The sequence below is a fragment of the Canis lupus genome, chromosome 21 (assembly GCF_048164855.1).
Source record: "Canis lupus baileyi chromosome 21, mCanLup2.hap1, whole genome shotgun sequence".
Classification (NCBI taxonomy): domain Eukaryota; kingdom Metazoa; phylum Chordata; class Mammalia; order Carnivora; family Canidae; genus Canis; species Canis lupus.
The window spans coordinates 42,908,791-42,926,988 of NC_132858.1; the positions used below are offsets into that span (position 1 = coordinate 42,908,791).

Here is an 18,198-nt window from a genome sequence, read left to right on the forward strand (position 1 = left end):
ACAGAGGTTAAAAAGAAATTAATGAATAGGTGTTTTCTGAACCATTACTAAACTTCTATGTAGACGGGAACAGAAAGTAAGGTAAAATGCAGAGACTGGGAGATTTTTATCATTTGGATGTACCAGAGTTTTATTTCTTTTTTAAGCAGAACTGTTGGAACTACCCAAGTTTTATATATTTATATATATATATATATATATATATATATATATATATATATATATAAACACAGCAGAAGAAAGCTACACTAGCTACTCAGTCTTTCCCTCTTACATGTGACAAGACAATTTAGGATTGCCAGGCGTAGGAAGAAAACCAGCAATAAGAGACACCAAGATAAATAATTGGAAAAACAGAAATGATTCAGGAAACAAAGCAATTAAAATCCTCAGAGTGATTAGCTATTCATAAGCCAAGGCTAAGGTATTATAAATAAGGAGAAAACAGAAAGAACCACTGGAAATTACAGTTGCTGATATAAGAAATGCAATAGAAGAATGGAAAAGTTAAGAAAATCTCTCAGATCTTAGAACAAAAAGACACAGAGATACAGAAAAACTGACATTTAGGAGGCAATTTTATGTTTCATGTATTTTACCATGATTAAAAAAAAAAGAGAGAGACAAGATTAATTCAGCAAGCCCAGCATGCAACAAATCAAATTTCAAGAGAAAACAGAGACCATGAAGAAGGGAAAATGAGTGCAGAAATAATGAAAATCTTTTAGAGCCAAGAGGTCACAAATCCACAAGTTGAAAGGAGCTATTAAACGCTCAGTTCAAGAATTTTTAAATATCTGCTCCTAAACACATTACTATGAAAATTCAGAACGCCAAACATAAAGAGAACATCTTAAAATCTCCCAGAAAGTAAAACCAAGTCAGCCACAAAAGAACAAGCCATACTAGCATCTGATTTCTCATTAGCAACAGTGGATGCTAGAAAGCAATTGCCCTATGCTTTTAAATGTCAAAGGGAAAATAATTTTTGACCTGTTGTGGAAAGATGATATCTTGAAGTATTCATTTGTATGTTTCCTGTGTGTTTCTTTCCCTCTTTACTTACTTGAACCCCTAGGGCCTTTTTTCTTCCACTCAGGCCTACTCAGATTGTCATGAGTCACCCACTTTGGAAGCAGCAACAAAGAGTATAAAATTAAAAGGAAAAAGCCTTTAGACAAAGGATGGGATGGAAAGATATATCCGCATGCCTGCAGTGCTAGTTTTTCCACTCCAAAGACTAGATAAAATATTACAGGACGACCTCACAAAGGAATGAAGAAAACTCCAAATTTAAGAGGGGAACTGGTAGGATGGGGAGATCCTCTCATCACAGATACCAGTTGGTTGCCTAGAAACTGATTTGGTGCTGAGCTGTCCACACAAGTCCTCTGGTGAGGAGCTCTGCCCTTCTGGTCTCCTGGCTGGTCATCACCCACTGAGTGTCCAGTTTGATGGGACACTCATTAGTATGAGTGGATTATCACTGTCTGACGGGGTACAACTAAGACACTTTGTGGGGTTTTGGTGGCATGAATAGAAAGCATTTTCCTCTGATCAAGAAAAGCTGTGCAAAACCAGTTGAAAATTGCCCTCTTCCCATTACACTTGACTACTATACCCAACCAAACTATCAAATGTACTGACAAAACTAAGATAGTTCGAAGCATTTCACATCTCACTTTAACATCATTGTTAGGAAACTACTTGATCTCTTTTAGAAACATAGGAGGGGAACTGGGAAAGAGGAAAATAGGGTGTTTGGGAAACAGTAGATGTCATAGAAAACAGGAGTGAAGGAAAGTTCTAGTGTTCTAGAATGATAGCTGCTGTGCTGGCCTAGAAAATAAGCCACTTTTTTTTTTCTTTACTTTTTAAAAGAAGATCTATTTATTTATTATTTGAGAGAAAGAGAGAGATAGCATGGGGGGGGGTAGAGGAGCAAAGGGAGAGGGAGAAAGATAATCTTAAGCAGATTCTGTGCTGACCATGGAGCCTGATGCGGGGCTCAATCTCACGACCCTGAGATCATGATCTGAGTTGAAACCAAGAGTCAAGGCCAACCAGCTGAGCCACCCAGGTGCCCCAAAAATGAGCCCTTCTTAAAAGAGTAGATGGATGGGGCTCTCTGGAACAGAGGGAGATCTTTGGGAGCGTGGTATCTGTTAAAAAGGTGATCTTGATGAAAAAAATGGTGGATGGACTGAATGTTTGTGTACCCCTGAAAATTTTTATGTTGAAACCCCATTCCCCAATGTGACAGTATTAGGAACTGGAGCCTTCAGGAGGTAATTAGGAGCAGATAAGGTCATAGGGTTGGTGTCCTTATGAGAGTCACAAGAGCTTGCTTCCTCCTCTATGCTCTCCACCATGCGAAGACACAAGAAGTTGTAGTCACAACCTGGGACAGGGTCCTCACCAGGACCCAACCATAAGGGCATCTTGGTCTTAGACTTCCAGACTCCTGAACTGTGGGAAATGTTTCTGTTGTTTAATCCACTCTGTCTATGGTGTGCTGTTACAGCAGCCTGGACTGACAAGACAGATGGTCTGATGGGTATAATGGAAAGGATCAGCCAAAATAAGTGCTTTAAGGAGAGAGAGAAAGAAAAAAGAGAGAGAAAGGCATTTAGAAACTTAAAAATAAAACTCCACAAGAAAAAGATATCTAAATATATAGCAAACTCAAATGCATAATGGTTTTAAGAAATTTCTAAATTGTAAGAAAAGAAAATCTATTTGACTTTGAGGAAAAGAAATCCTCCTACTGATCCTGAGTTTATGTCATTTGGCCCAGTACATAACTGAAAGTATTTCAGGCACATGAGTTGGGCCAGCATTTGCACGGGCGACTAACACAAAAACGGCTTTTCTGGCTTGCAGGGAAGGCGTGACTGTGGTAGCAGAACAGAATGCAGATTGGTAATCATGATAATGTAGAAGGATAGTTGACAGAAAGAGGGCCACGGCAGGAGGGAGGAAAGCCAGAGAAAAGAAGAGAGCACCAGTATATTTCAGTAAAGCTGGGAAGCAATAGAAAAATGCTAAGAGTTGGTGACACAAGAAACACAGATACAGGTAGATTACCTTCAGTTACAAAGGAAACCAATGGAAAAACATATACAAGCTGGACATCCAAATGTTGACTGTCTCAGCCAGTTTGAGCTGCTCTAACAGACTCTCGTACATTGGGGAGCTTAAACAACAGAAACTTACTTCTCATGGTTCTGGAATGTGGAAGATGTGAGACCAAGGCACTGCAAGGTCCAATATGTAGAGAACGGATTCTTCTTGGTTTATAGAGGGCCATGTTCTTGTTGTATCTGCAGGTGGAGGGAGGGAAGGAGAAAGCAAGGGAGGAAGAGATGGAAGGGAGTGACGAGAGAGAGAGAGAGAAAATGTTCTGTTGTGTTTCTTCATCTTATAAGGGCACTAATGCCATCACGAGAGCCCCATCCTCATCACCTCCCTTTAGGCCCCACCTCCTGAAACCATCACATTGGGGATTAGGGTGTCAACATATGGGATTTGGAGGGACATAGTCATTCCACAGCATTGACTCTTGAGGCTGGAGAGAGGTGGGGAGATTACTGTTTTTTACAATAAACTACTCTGTGGTCTTTGATTTGTTGTTTCGAACACACACTTTTTTGGTTAAATATTTTAGATGCATTTCAGGAATCACCTCCTCCATGAAGCCTTCTCTGACCTCTCCCCACCAGTAGAGTCAGACACTTTCATTTATGCTTTAGTTGTACTTATACCAGGTGTTATGGCCTGGATTGTGTCCCCCACATGCATGTGGGTGGCCCTAACCATCCATGTGACTGTATTTGGCCTTTAGGGAAGTAATTAAGATTAAATGAAGCCTAAGGGTAGAGTGCTACTCCAACAGAACTGGTGTCCTTATGAGAAGAGGAAGACACACCAGAACTCTATCATGTGAGGACACAGGTAAAAGGCAGCTGTCCGAAAATCAGGAAGACAGCTCTCACCAGAACTTGGTCGTGTCATTACACTGAACTTTAGCTTACAGAACCCTCCAGAACTCTGAGAAAACAAATTTGTGTTGCTCAAGCCACCCAGCCTATGGTATGTTGTCATGTAATATATGTGTGTATATATATATTTATATACATGTATTTAATATATATGGTATATTATATATATATATATATATTTTAAAGTTTTTATTTACTTCTTCGAACCAGAGAGAGTGTGAATGGGGAGGGGTGGATAGAGGGGTAGAGGGAGAATCAGACTCCCTGCTGAGCAGGAACCCCAAAGTAGGACTCCATCGCAGGATCCATGACCTGAGCCAAAGGCAAGCACTTCATTGACTGAGGCACCCAGATACCCCTCAAGCAAAGAATATATTGAGGGCTTACTAAATGCCAATCAATGAAAGAGACACAACACAATTTCATTTAATCTTTACAATTTCTCAAGGTCAGAACTATTATCCTCATTTTATAGAGAAAGAAACTAAGGTTTGGAGAAATTATATGGTTTGTCTAAATTCATTAGGACCCATTTCCACCTGGCTCCACATTACCATACTGCCTTCTTCGTCATCTGTGTTTCTTTGCCTCCTAGCAGTCCCCCACACACAGCTGGCTATGAGAGAGTGTTAGTTTCCTGAATAAATGCATTCTAATCTCATGAAGGGAGAAGGACACTGTTTCTCTTTACAATAATGAAATTCCTAAACTTGATGTTTTTGAACATTCCCACCTCCCACAATAATCAAATGAAATAACATAAGATAAAATAAACTTAAAAGCTCCTGCAGACAAGATTTACCTACATAATTTGTGGAGCTTAGTGCAAAATGAAATTGCAGGGCCTTTTGGTCAAAAATTATTAAGAAATTCGAGAGCTTTTGGGTTGGCAAACACATGGAGGTTCAGGGAGGGTGGCACCCACGGAGAGCTTGGCAGCTCTGTACTCTGCTCCTCCCCACATACCTCATACCTTGCCCAATGAGTCTCTTCCATCTGGATATTCTTCAGTAAAACCTCTTATAATAAGCTGGCAAACATTTGCCCATTTTAGACACTCACCTTGCATTATTCCCAGAACAACCCACCCTGGTGATCTCTCCCCAGGACAGTGTGGAGATCTTCTATATTCCTTTTGCAGCCTTACTGCCTCCATTATGTGACTTATTTAACCAGTTCCTGCTGGTGCGTCCAGTCTTTTACTACAACCATAGAGTTACAGTGAGTTAAAAAGGAGAAGAAGGAGAAGGAGAAGGGGTAGGAGGAAGAGGAGGAGGAGAATTTCAAGAAGGCAGTAGTGGAGCATTAAAAGAAGGGCAGGGCCCTTCTATACATAGAGCCTTGGGTGACTGTACAGACATATGCTCATAAATCCAGCCCCACCCCAGGACATTTTCCTCTACCTTGCTTCTGAGATTGGTCATAGATCCAATTTTTAGTCACCCCATATGAAATTGTTATTCTCACAATGACATAGGTTCAGACGGGGTGAGAGTAATTTGGTTAGGAATTCATCACAGGCTCATTTCTCCTTTGTTTTTCTGTTCCCTGGAAATGTTTCCTTTGCCCATCAAGAACCAGCACTTGAGAAAACTAAGAATTCTTAACAGACAATGCAGAGCTATGTTAGTCAACAACAACAAATATTTGTGGAATGTGATAACCTGGTGGAGGGTCTGGGTGCCTAGGATTCACATTTTAGAAATTTTCTCCTTTAGAAAGTGCAAATACCTAAAATGCCATGTAAATATATTACAAAATGAGAAGACATATTAATCACAGGAGATTAAAACATTTGGTCCATTGCCTTACAATCTACTAAATCTTTGAATATATTCAAGAGTTGGCATCAAAGTTGCCAACTCTAGCAGAATTATTCCATATGGAACACTCCATTTTCATCTAGTAGTTGTGGAGCATTAAACCAAGAACTGAAAATCCAATGCCTCTAGGAGCCAGACAAGGACTGTGGATAAGTGAGATCTGCCAAGTGTGGCCTTGAGCAGCTGGAGAGCACATCCAGATCTCTGTTGCAGCTGCTCCCCGAATCCAGCTGGTTCTTACCTCATAGGAATATGGGATAATGGGATCAAATCTTCTGAATTGTCAAGCACAGTCAGAAATGAGTATATCCCAAAATGCATGTGTTAGTAACTAATTTTGATTTTAATAATTTAAAAAAATCTATTCTGGTCAAATGAAAATTGCCTAGGGGCTAGAAGTGGTCATGGGCCCTTGGTTTGAGCCCTACATGACAAAAGACTTATTTTATCATACAGAGTCCTAAGAAATAAATCCATCATTCACAAGAATGGGTGGCTAAGATGTCTGAATTAGGAAGAACAAAATTTCTAAGGTGCTGGTTCACAAATTCGCCACTCTAGGGGCCACTTGGCAATGTCCAGAGACATTTTTGGTTGTCATAATTGAGAGGAGAATGGGAATGCTACTGTCATCTCATGGGTAGAGGCCAGGGATGCCGCTAAACATCCTACAATACAGAGAATAGCCCCACAATAAATACTCATCCAGCTAAAATAGCAAAACGGCTGAGGCTAAGAAACCTGTTCCAAAGCAGTGATTTACCCTCAGAATGTGGTTCTCAGTCCACAGCTTGCTTTCTTTTTTTTTTTTTTTTTTTTAAGATTTTATTTATTTATTCATGAGAGACAGAGAAGCAGAGACATAGGCAAAGGGAGAAGCAGGCTCATGCAGGTAGCCTGATATGGGACTCGATCCTAGGACTCCAGGATCACAACCTGAACCAAAGGCACTCAACCACTGAGCCACCCAGGCATCCCAGTTCACAGCTTAAAAAGCAGATCCTTGAGGGGAAAAACTGTGCTCTGAAAACTATAAAACACTGATGAAAGAAATTGAAGATGATAGAAACAAATGGAAAGATATCCCAAGCTCATGGATTGGAAGTACAAATATTGTTAAAATGTCCATACTACCCAAAGGAATCTATAAAGTCAATGTAAACCCTATTAAAATACCAATAGCAGTTTTTACAGAACCAGAACGAACAATCCTCAAGTTTGTATGAAACCTAAAAAGACCCCAAATAGACAAAACAATTTTGAAAAAGAAGAACAAGTCTAGAGGTATCACAATCCTAGATTTCAAGCTATGTGAGAAAGCTGTAGTAATCAAAACAGTATGGTACTGACACTAAAAGAGACACAGATCAAGAGAACAAGATAGAGAGCCCAAAAATAAGCCCACAATTATATGGTCAATTAATCTTTGACAAAGGAGGCAAGAATACACAATGGGAAAATGACAATCTCTTCAACAAATGATGTTGGGAAAATTGGACAACATGCAAAAGAATGAAACTGGACCCCTCTCTTACATCATACATAAAAATAAACTCAAAATGGATTAAGAACCTAAATGTGAGACCTAAACCCATAACAATCCTAGAAAAGTACACAGGCAGTAATTTCTCTGACATTGACTATAATGACGTCTTTCTAGATATGTCTCCTGAGGCAAGGGAAACAAAAGCAAAAATTGACTATTGCAACTACCTCAAAATTAAAAGCTTCTGCACAGCAAAGGAAACAATCAACAAAACCAAAAGACAACCTACTGAATGGGAGAAGATGACATATCCAATAAAGGGTTAGTATCCAAAATATACGGCTCATTTTTAAAATGTGCAGAAGACATAACTAGACATTTTCCCAAAGAAGACGTACAGATGACCAACAGACACATGAAAAGGTGCTCAATATCACATCATCAAGGAAATGCAAATCAAGACCACACTGAAATTTCACCTCACATCTGTCAGAATGGCTAAAATTTAAAACTCACACACACATACATACACACATACATACACACGCTATATAATATTACTTGACCATAAAAATGAATGAAATCTTGTCTGGATCCAGAGGGTATAATGCTGAGAAATAAGTCAGTCAGAGAAAGATAAATATCATATGATTTCACTCATATATGGAATTTAAGAAACAAAGCAAACAAAGAAAAAAGAAGGCAAACTGAAAAACAGACTCTTAAATATAGAGAACAAACGGGTGAGGGGTGAATTAGGTGATGGAGATTAAAGAGCACTATGGGTGAGCACTGAATAATGGATAGAATTGTTGAATCACTATGTTGTACACCTGAAACATGTAACTTAATTATATTGGAATTTTAAAAAATTTATTTTTTAATTTTTTAAACATAAAAGGGATGTGAACCAATGGGAGAAAAAGTGCAGTACCTTGGACCCTAACTCAGACTATTCGATTATAAGCTCTGTGAGCAACACCCAAATATGTGCATTTTAGAAATCTTCCCAGGTGATGTTAATACATGCTAAAATTTGAGAGCCACTGAACTGAAACAATGGAGTTTTAAAGAACTCATTTATATCTAGAGAACCACCATTGTATGCTTAGCAAAGAGGCATATTCAATGATAACAGAGAAAACTCTCACCTTTAAGTTGCAAAATACCACACACACCCAAAGCAATAGTGTCAGAATAATCCACCCACAATTATAACCTGTTCCAAAAAGATAGGAGTTAGAAGAAAAACCGTCAGCACATCCTTATCCTCCAAGCACAGAAGATAATTTCTTAGATGGCTAAAGGTATTTTTAAAAGTTTATCAACAAGAAAAAGAAAACAGCTCTAAAAGTCACAATTTTAAAAGCAGTCTATATTCCTTCAGCCTTGCAAATTCAAGTATTTGAAACCAGGATACAATGAAATTAAAGAGAATACATTAGAGAGAGCCTTACTATCTCCTTCAGAACACATCATAGCAGTTGGAAACTAGTTTAAGCTTCATAAAGCAATCTGTATTTTAATTTTGTCATTTCCCATTAACACTAAAATTGTATTTTTTTTAAGATTTATTTATTCATGAGAGAGAGAGAGAGACAGAAACACAGACAGAGGGAGAAGCAGGCTCCCTATAGGGAGCCCGATGCAGAACTCTATCCCTGGACCCAGGATCACGCCCCAAGCCAAAGGCAGATACTCAAACACTGAGCCACCCAGGTGTCCCTAAAATTATATATTTTAAAGGAAACACTGCCTGGAACCCTCTCTTCTCTCTCTTTCTTTCTCTCTCTATGTATTACAAGCTTCCTTGCAGCACAAAAAGACAATAGCTACTCTTCTCTTCTGTGACCAGCTAAGTTCCCATGGGTGTGAGGTGCTGTTATTCACAGAACTGTGTCCCACCCTAGAAGATAGAGCATGTGTCGTAGCCATCATCCCCAGTGGACATAAATGGAAAGCTCAGCCCAGAAGCATAAGCACAGCTCGGAGGAGATTTGTCTCAGGGCGAATGCAACAGGAATTTCAAGGCTGTGAACTCAGAAGGCCTGAGAGGTGTAACTTCCTGTGCAGTAATGTCATTGCCTTGTCTGGTAGTGTAAATCTTTTCTGATTTGGGGCATAAAAAGCATCTTTGCAGGCCGGCAAGATCCTCAAACCCTAGAAAGGTCTCTGTAAGATCAAGCCAGACAACAGGGGGCTGTTCCACACTCTAGCAAACTCAACCTTCTTTATATCCTTTGTGGCGCTCTTTTTCATTGCTTTTGAAGAAAACCAAAGTAAAATCGGTCATAGCTACACCAAATTGTCGTTATTGCCTCTCTGCAAGCCCAGACGAGCTCTGTGGTCTGGCCTAACTTAGGGTGGGGGAAAGGCTGAGAGACACCGCTTACCTTGGGCAGTAGGCCCACAGGGGCTGGCTTCCAGAAGCAGCACTAATGACCAGAAGTCCACAGAGGAGATAAAGTCATCAGTCTTTAGGACAGAAAAGAACCTCAGGGGCGGCTCCCACTCCTCCCAGCTCCCCGCTTAATGACATCCTGATAATCACACAGGGCCAACCAGCCCTTCAATGGTTTGGGAGTAGGGGGGGGGGGGACTCTCATACCCCTTTTCAGTACCTATCCTGCGTATCTTTCAAGGCTCTCTGCATCCCTCCCCAACAAATAAATAGAGTTCCTTCTGCCCATCCTTTGAAGTAGAGAAGATTGATAGGATAAACTCCCTATGTATAAAGAGAATAATGTATTTCCTACCTCTGTAAGGGTTCAGAATGTTACCCCAAAATATGCCCCTCTGGCAAGCTATTTTGAATTAAAGGTACTTGAGAAACAGCCAGTACAAGGATGCTCTGACCTCTCCTGTGCCCCTTAAAGCAGAAGATAAATCTCTCAAGTGAAAAATACCCTCCCCATGCCAGGATGGTAAAAGGCATCCTTATCACCAGAGACAGCGGATTTTAGGGCCAAGAATACCATACAAACCTTGTCACCTCTTTGCCTTTTACCACCCCTAGCCCAATCCTCTTTGTCTTATTAATTCTTCACAAACATATTGTTTGTCTAAAAGACACAAAAGCTTCCTGCTTTGGTTACGTCTCTGGATCTCATATCTCTGTGCAGCTCCTGCCACATGTGTACATAATTAAATTTGTTTTTTAACGCAGGAAACTAGAAAGGTAGAGGGAGAATTATTTTTCTTCCCCTATGCCTCTTTCTGGAAATTATTTTCACTTTAGATGTTAAGAAAGGTAACACTCCAGAATAATTGATCTCTAAAGGTACATTTTCAAGGAACAAATCTCCCAAGTGGAGATGAGGTTATACCCCTGTAATCACCCTGGGTACTCCGAATTATGAGCCACAGATTGGGAAGGAGAGGCTTATAGGGAGATCTTGTAAAGCCAGGTCAGCTGGTGAGTAAACAGTTCTCCAAGAAAGGGAGATGCCCTGGAGCACCTGGGTGGCTCAGTCTGTTAAGTGTCTGACTTTGGCTCAGGTTCTGATCTCAGGGTCCTGGGATTGAGCCCCATATCCGGTTCCTAGGTCAGTGGGGAGTCTGCTTATCCCTCTGCCCCTCCTCTACTCATTCTGTCTCTCTCTCTCAAATAAATAAATCTTAAAAAAAAAAAAATGGAGATGCCTTTTCCCAAACTTTTGCTTGAAAACAGAAAAGTTGGACAGCTTTGTACCCAGAGCCTATGATTGTAGAGAGGAAGATGGAATCACCATGTCAAACAGTGACATAGCAGCCAGGGGCATTGCAACTAAGACCAGATATTGCCAAAATCAGTGCAGGCCAACGATATGCAGAACTGACAACCAGCAGGACCAGAAGGGGTCTGCAAAAGGCCACAGCTGATTACACTGTCTCAGCAGCAAACTGAGTCTCCTGAGGCTGACCTTTCCACATCTCACCACATCAGAGTCAACTGCCACCAAAGACTCTGCCAGATAGATCTCTGAACACAGCAGACAGTCACCACGACAAGCAGCAAGCGCTGAGAGCTGACCCGGACCCTACTGAAGCCTCCCCTCGACGGTGCCCTCGCAGCCTGACCTCCTGGTTGCTTTCTTAACCACTTACCCTTTATTGTATCTTGTGTTGTGTTGTGACTGGGTTGTGCTCTGCTTTGTAGGACTTGTATGGAGCCAAGTTAAATGGATAATGAAATGTCATAGAGTTTGGAATCCTGAACCTGCTTTACAATTATGTTAACCTTGCTTAGGACTGAAGGAAGCCAGTTCAGTTACGTTTTTCTTTATGGAAAGAAAGACATAAAGAAAGACACAACCCATGTGTGCACTTTCATAGCATGCTCCCAACAAGAGTACAACTTGCTTTATCTTCAAAAACAATAATGGCGGGGTGCTTGGGTGGGTCAGTCGGTTGGGTGTCTGTCTTTGGCTCAGGTCATGATCCCAGGGTCCTGAGATCAAGCCTCATGTGGGGCTCGGGAGCCTGCTTCTCCCTTTTCCTCTATTCCCCACTCATGCTTGCTCTCCCTCTAGTACTCTCTCAAATAAATATACAAAATCTCTAAAAAAAAAAAAAAAATAATAATAACAATGGCAAATTCCCAAAGGGAGTGCAACCCACCCAAAAAGGCACTCATTTTCCATGGCCTTTGCAAGAGGGATGAGGGGAAATCAGAAAATCTGTACATCACTTGGCCTCTTTATGAATCTGCTTGCCCCCTCTATAAAGCTAAACCAGCCCACACATACACCATAGATCTCAGTGGTCTCCACTAATTACACCCCAACTAAGGGCCATGGACTGTTACATAAGGAAGAATTGTTGTTGTTGTAATAAATATTAAGTTACAGATCTGAGAACATGGGAGTCTTTGCAAGAGTGCAAAGAGAACGATCCATGGACAAGAGCTGTGGCTTAGAACCTACTCCGTACCATTTCCTGCCCTCCACGTGATTGTGATCCCACCACAACAGGGGAAGCTAGATCCAGCAACCTGGAGTAGTTTACAACTGAAGACCACTCAGGTAGCCAAGCTTTCCCTTCAACAGGAGAGGAGCCCTGAGCCAATAGAAGAGTCATGGGTCAAATATCAACTTTAATCTTAAGCCCGAGACTAATAAGAAATTTGAGCCATGGGCTGTAAGAAGGAGTGCTAAGCCTGCCATTCAGGAAACAGAGTGAAAAGAAGAATACAGTGAGAAGGGACATCTGGGTGGCTCAGTGGTTGAGTGTCTGCCTTCAGCCCAGGGTGTGATCCTGAGGTCCTGGGATCGAGTCCTGCATCCAGCTCCCTGCATGGAGCCTGCTTCTCCCTCTGCCTGTGTCTCTGCCTCTCTGTGTCTCTCATGAACAAATAAATAAAATCTTAAAAAAAAAAAAAAAAAGAAGAATACAGTGAGAAAAGAACTATTTCAGAAGGTAAGAGAGATGTAGTGTTTAGGTCACAGTTCGAGCGCTAATTTGCCATTCACTGGAACGTAAGCTGGACACAGGCAGATCTTATTCACAGCCATCTATACCCAACACCTAAAACTATGCGTAGCACATATTAAGCACTCAATAAATGTCTACCAAATGAATAAATAAATGATTATAGCCTTGAAGAAGCCAAACAGTCCTTAGGGACTACTTCTGCATCGCTTCTTTCCCTACTTGCCTCACCGCAGTTGCTGCCCAAGTGGTAAGATCCAGAGCAGACCATGGGCGAGGCGCTGATGACTTCATCAGTGATGACGTGACAGAGGAAAGGCGTGGGATGGGCAGATGGGGCACTCGGGTGGCCGGTGGACAGTCCTGGGCTACCTGTGAAGGGAGGTACGCACATGCTGGAGGAGGAAAGGAGACTTGGTTGCAAGGGCAACAGTGGTGGCAGCCTGACAAGGGGCAAATTTTTTTGGTTTTGTTTTTAAGATTTTATTTATTTATTTGAGAGAGAGAGAGAGAGTGAGCATGAGCGGGGGTGGAGAGAGGCAGAGGGAGAGGGAGAAGCATACCCCTGGCTGAACAGGGAGCCCTACGATGTGGGGCTCTATCCCAGGACCTCTAGATCGAGACCTGAGCCCAAGGCAAATGCTTATATGACTGAGCCACCCAGGCAACTCTTTCTACCCTCTTTTAAAAAGATTTTATCTGTTTCCTACAGGGGAATTTGTTTAAACAGAGTGGAACAGTGGTGTAAGCAGCCCCGTTTCCTTCTGTCTTCAGCCAACGGGCTCATGAAGGTGAGCTATGAGCAACAAATGGAAACAGGAGGATAGGGGTAGCAGAAGGAAGTTGTAGAGTTAGGACAGACAGGTCAAAAAAGGAAAGAAAGTGGATGCTGGACTAGCCATTTTGCCTCCATAAAAAAAGTAGAGGAGTAAAGGGAGTCAGAGAGCATAAAGAGCAGAAGAGACTCTCATCCCCAGATCACACATCTTGGATTTTCCATGACATTCTCAACTTTAAGTCATTTTATTGTTTTCATTAAAGATATCTTTGACTCGGTTCTCTGCAAAATAGACCTTTTGGAATTTGTAAGTTGTTTATTTGAGAATGTGATTCCTGGACATTGGGCAGGACAGGTGAAAGGAACAGGGAGGGTGAGAGAAACAATATATGGATGTGAAACTGAGCCAACCTCCTGAAGAGCTGACAAAAGGCACCTCCAAACCACCTACCGAGGGGATAACATGGGCAACTGTCATTACTTACCCGCTCTTCTGGGCTGCGCACGGATAAGCCCGGAGTCGGTTCTCACAGATGTCGCTTATCTCAGCATTGCCAAAACCCCAGGCCAAAGGTGAGAGGCTCACTGCACAGGCTCAAGGGCATCTGCACGACACCCATCAAAGCCCACAGGAAACTGGTCAGTGCTGCAGTAGCTGGAGTGAGAGGTGGGGGATGTGGATGGGGGACACAGTCCACACCTGGATCCTCTCTGATCTGCAGGTGTCCCACCTGTGGGAAGCCCAATCCTTCACAGAGTCCCAATCAAGGTCGTGGCTGTTGCAATCTCTGAAAGGACTTAATCCACAAGGGCTAGTGGGGTAGGCTGCAGCTGGTCCCCGGGTGGTTACGAACATTTAAGACTTCTCTCGTTTACGATATAGTTAGATCAGTGGTTCTCAGATTTTGCACATTAGAAACACTTGAGCAGCTTTTCAAAACCTTGATGCCTCAGCTGTAGCACAGATTACGTAAATCAATAATTGCCCAAATTAGAAAATTAACATAGTGACTATAGTTAACAATACTTTATTGAAAGTTGCTGAGAGAGATATTAAAAGTTCTCATCACAAGAAAAAAATTTTGTAAGTATGTGTGGTGATGGGGGTGCCCAGGTGGCTCAGATAGTTCAGCATCTGCCTTGATCTCAAGGTCCTGGGTTCGAGCCTTGTGTCAGGCTCACTGCTCAGCAGGGAGTCTGCTTCTCCCTCTCCTGCTGCTCCCCCTGCTCACGCTTGCGCTCTCTCCCTTTCTCTCTCAAATAAATAAAATCTTTTTAAAAAGAAGTATGTGTGGTGATGGATGTTGACTAGGTTTATTGTGATCATTTTGTGATCAAATCAAATTTGAAAAAAAAAAGAGAAAAATGAAAAAAAAAGAAAAAGAAAAAAAATCAAATTTGATCAAATTATGTTATATACCTGAGACTAAGATAAGGTTATATGTCAATTATATCTCAATTTTTTAAAAAAAACACAGTTAGGAAAATAAAAAATAAAAAAATAAAAATAAAAATAAAAAACCACAGTTAGGAATAAGAAAACTAACATCAACAATAACATTACTTAATCTGCAGCTATTACTCAAATTTCACCAGTTGCCCTCTACTGTCCTTTTCTTGTCCAGGCTCCAATTCAGGGCCAAGTGCACTCAGTTGTCTGGTGTCCTTAGTCTACTCCAATCGGTAACATTTCCTCAGTCTTTCCTTATCATGACCTTGATGCTTGGAACTTGGGAGTAATTCATTTATCTGGGAATGTGATTCCGGGAACACTGGTTAGTTATTCTATGGAATGTTCCTTGATTTGCGTTTTTCTGATATCTCATGATTACACTGAGGTTATACAATTTTGGTGAGAACATTTTAGAAAGAATATTGTGCATATGTCATGCATCATACCATGGTTTTGTGACATTGATGTGCCTTATTGGTGCTGATGCTAACCTTGATCACTTGATTAAAGCGATGTCTTTCGGGTTTCTCAAGTGTAAACTTATAATTATCCGCCTCATGATCAATATATTTTGGTGGGGGCGGGGGGAGATTCTTTGACACTATGCAAATATCCTGTTTCCTATTTTTTTTTTGTTTCCTATTTTTTTTAAAGATTTTATTTATTCATGAGAGAGAGAGAGAGACAGAGACACAGGCAGAGGGAGAAGCAGACTCCTCGCAGGGAGCCCGATGCGAGACTCGATCCCAGGATTCCAGGATCACACCCTGGGCTGAAGGCAGGTGCTCAACTGCTGAGCCACCCAGGTGCCCCTATATCCTGTTTCTTATACTTTGCCCATTATTTTCAGCATCCATCAATGGTTCTTACCTGCAGCACTGTGGCGTTATTACTGTGGTGTTTGTTACATCCTTCATTCCTTCCACGTTTATCAGTTGGACTGGTGATCTAAGCAAGCACTGCAGGATTTGTCTTTAAATAACTATAAAGGTTTAATAGCCCTGGAGAAGGGGGCTGGTCTGAGGCTTGAATTAAAGGAATAAGTGAGAGGGACACCTGCGTGGCTCAGTCAGTTAAGTGACCGACTGACTCTTAATTCCGGCTGGGGTCATGATCTCAGGGCTGTGGGCTTGAACCTTGAGTCTGGCTCCTTGATCAGTGCAGAGACTGCTTTTCCTTCTCCCTCCTCTCTCATTCTCTCTCTCTCTCTCTCTCTCTCTCAAATCAATCAATAAATAAAATGTGGGGAAAAAAAAGGATTGAGTGAAAAACAGAACTGCTGGCCTGCTGGCATGAGTAGAATGAAATATTTGCCAGTGGTTTTCATTTAGGAGTAATACTTTCACTTAATGTGAGGGACGGACAGAGATGAGGCATCAACAAACCATCAGAGTGAATTGCATAGTCTGGAAGTGTTTTGGGCATGAAACATAACAGCAGGGTCTAATATGGTAGCAAAACAAAACAAAAACAGGCTGGCAGTGTGCAGGATGGTCGGTATGTGATCTCTGTGTCAAAAAGGAATGCCTTTATACAAACGTCCCAAGGTTAAGATCAGAAGAGAAGAAAAACATAAGGGTACCAGCTGCAAAGACACAGAGCAAAAGCAAAAGAGAAAGAAACTGAGCTTGATACGTCTGCTCCAAGGAAAACAGAGAAGTCATCTGAGGTGATTTTTAAAAATAAATAAAGGTAGGGGATGGAAGTGAGGAGAGACTCAGGAAGAAATTAAGAAATAAGAATTTGAGGTCACCATTGGTGAATCCGGCAAAGGAAACTAAGAAAATTAGCTAAAGGTGGAAAACTCGAGAACCAGGAAAGAGAGAGGCAGGTCCTGCATTGTAGGGGTCCGGCAGTGCCAATTCATTCAGGGGTCTTGAAAGAAAGGGGTCAAAGGCAGGGAGAGAATGGAAGAAAGGCAAACTCTTAAACGTGAGTCTCTTAGCTATGAGGACAACTCAGTTCCGAGCATCCTAAGCAAATACAGAGGCTCTGTTGGCTTCTCGAACTGGGAAGGGCAGGGCTGGAGCCCCAAGGCTCCCAGCCCCAAGCCTTGACCTCTGCTTCTCCTCCTCAGCCCCGTCTCTCTCAGTTCTTCTGTGGCCTGGCCGTCCGGCCTCCCTCCTCAGGTGGGCCTCCTCTGGGCGGGCAGGAAAGACGGCCACCGGATCACAAAGCTTTCCTTGAGCTTTTCAGAGCGTTTCAAAGAGAAGGCCTATAAAAAGCTTTTGAGGCATTTACAGTAGTGGAGACAGGCCAAGCATGACTGCTCTCCTAGAAAAGCAGTTGCTTGAAGACTACTGCAGAAAGCGTGCTTCAGAAGAGTTGGGGGGAGCCTGCCAGCTGGGCACCCCGGGCCCTGGAGGGTTCGGAGCCAGCTGTCATTCTCTGGACGCTGCCCCGTGCCCTTGCCACCAGTGGCTTAGAGCCCCATTACTCTTTGCCCGGAGTGGTGTGTGGCAAGATAACTCAGACGTACATGTGCCCTCTATCTCTCCATGATATTTCCACAGCTTTGAACTTGCACCCAATTTGCCCTTGTATTTGTCATCTGTAAACTTCCCTTGGTATTTTCTGAATCTCCTCTGGGCCCGAGGCCTCTCTGACCTCCTTAGGGGCCATGGCGTTTTCTACAATGAGCCAGAGGAGCGTTTGGACAGGCACGGGGCATTCTCCAAGCATACAACTCTAGCTGTAGCAATCTGCCCTGAGAAGGACCTTTAAACTTTGTCCTTTGTCTTCTCCCTCTGCCTGTGTCTCTGCCTCTGTGTGTGTGTCTCTCTCTCGTGAATAAATGAATAAGATCTTAAAAAACAAAAACAAAACAACCACTCTTAACCTTTGTCCTTTTGTCATTTCTGAATATAGACATTAGGCTGGGGCTGAATATGAGCCATCCCTTTCCTCAGCCTATTTCATTACAAATGACAACTTCCCATTTTAAGACATCTGCAGGCATTTTTCACATTCTAAAGTAACTGTGTTCAGCGACCCTTGAAAATTCTACCACCATCTCCTCTGATCCTGTATGCTAAAGTTTTAACCTGCTATCTATCAAAGCAGAGATTGCTTCAATATTGATTGTTCTCCAGTATCTTTTCTCTTCCTCTATAATGAGGGAATCCTTCACTGATAGACATTTGCATGGACTTTCAATATAGAGACTGCGATGTTCAACTTCCCTATGGTTCAGTATTGCCATGTTACCGAGAGCTGACCGCCTGCATACGATGGGAAATGATATGGTC

At 42.0% G+C, this 18,198-nt stretch overlaps 1 long non-coding RNA gene across 16 annotated transcripts in view; it reads right to left on the reverse strand.

The window, feature by feature from the left end:
• The window catches only part of LOC140613094 (uncharacterized), a 66,576-nt gene that overhangs the window by 4,373 nt on the left and 44,005 nt on the right, over positions 1–18,198 (reverse strand). For 8 of the 16 annotated variants that reach the window (XR_012014220.1, XR_012014215.1, XR_012014214.1 and 5 more), the window contains 3 exons: positions 13,983–14,451; positions 12,946–13,091; positions 3,217–3,323 (listed from right to left, as the gene is read on the reverse strand). This is a non-coding gene — a long non-coding RNA (uncharacterized lncRNA). Of the gene's footprint in view, positions 1–3,216; positions 3,324–12,945; positions 13,092–13,982; positions 14,452–15,820; positions 15,933–18,198 lie in introns of all 16 variants that reach the window. The other 8 variants (XR_012014224.1, XR_012014217.1, XR_012014223.1 and 5 more) reach the window with 6 other exon arrangements.